Below are 1,585 nucleotides of genomic sequence, written 5' to 3'. Positions count from 1 at the left end.
AGGAAGGAAGGAAGGAAGGAAGGAAGGAAGGAAGGAAATAAGCAATTCCTGTGATTGGATGGTTTTATATACAAGTGAATAACTTCAGTTTTAAATTTGCACTTAGATAAAGTAAGACTTTAAAAAGTTAAGAAAAGGCTTTAGAAATATCATTTTTTGTGTGCTAAACTCTGAAGAATTATCCAACACTGTGAAAAAGTTTCAGACTACAATTGAACTATAAACTCAAAAGCAACTATAATCCCATCATGATTAAAACTGCAGGAGCTTAAAGTTTGATTAAAATGAAATTATTTTTTGTCAGAATCCACAATATCTGTCAGCAAAAAAAAAAAAAAAAAAATCACATTTTCCTGTAGGAATTTAATGTCAAGCCAATTAACTGAGTTAGCTTTCCCTTTAAAATTCAGGCAAATTTGCAGTTCAGAGCCTGGTTCAAAGACACACTTGTGCACACACAATCCAGGGTTACTGCTAAAAGGTTTATTCAGTGGTTAGGAAAAGAAAGAAAAATCCCAAACAAAGCATTTGAGACAGAGAAAAAAAAGTCTTCCCAATATACAACTGAGAAAGTTTTATGTTTTGTTGTCCATGTACTTCTGGGCATGGGACCCGGCCTTAGGAGTGGTTTTATAACACTAGTGAGAGTCTGTTCAAGGATTTTCATTTGTGAGTGTTTATCAACTGGAGATAGCTTCTGAGTTAGAGATGGGAGCCTGTGTCCACTCTTAGCACTGGGGCCACATCAGGCCCAGACATGTGCAGGACACGTACATGCTGCCACAGTCTCTGTGAGTTGATATAGGCATCAGTCTTGCTGTGTTTCAAAGGCCTTGTTACCTTTGTGTCCTCAATCTCCTCTGGCTCTTACACGCTCTCTACCTCCTCTTCTAGAAGGTTTCCTAACTTTGAGGGGGAGAGAATTGATGGAGACATCTCTTTTAGGACTGGGTGTTCCAAGGTCTCTCTCATTTTCTGCACATTGTCCAGTTGTGAGTCTCTATATTTATTCCCATCTACCTCAGGAGAAAATGTCTCTAATGATTACCAAGTAAGACATTGATCTTGTCTATAAGTGTAGCAGAATGTCATTAGGAGTCATTTTATTGCTACATTCCTTTAGTAGAACAGTAGTAGTTGGTTGTTCTCCTGGATCTCAGTCTCAGGTTCTTGGCCAGATGATCAGAGTTAGGTATAGGTTCAATGTTATGGAATAGGACTTCAACCTAATTAGATATTAATTGTTAGTCTCACAACCTTTGTGCCACTATTAAGCTGGTGTTGAAATATTTAATAAGTAAATTCCATTGGTGGGTTGATACCTGCCTCAATGATTTACATTCTGGAATGAAAGTTGTATACATAGACTCTATGTTTTGATATTCATTAATTAGCATAATAGCTGGGCTACTGCCTAACCTACACTACTGATAGAACCTACCTCACCAATAATTCTGAGTTATAACTTACTAAATTCTGCATTCTCTCTTGGCTGCTCTGGGCTGCACTCTCCTGGGTCCTTCATATGGTGGCCATGCCTCTCTATTCTGTACTATTCTCAGGCATGGTGTCTCTCCTCTTTTCC

This window comes from Mus caroli, chromosome 10 (genome assembly GCF_900094665.2).
Source record: "Mus caroli chromosome 10, CAROLI_EIJ_v1.1, whole genome shotgun sequence".
Taxonomy (NCBI): Eukaryota; Metazoa; Chordata; class Mammalia; order Rodentia; family Muridae; genus Mus; species Mus caroli.
The sequence above is the reverse complement of the archived record's forward strand: the minus strand, read 5'-3'. Positions refer to the sequence as shown.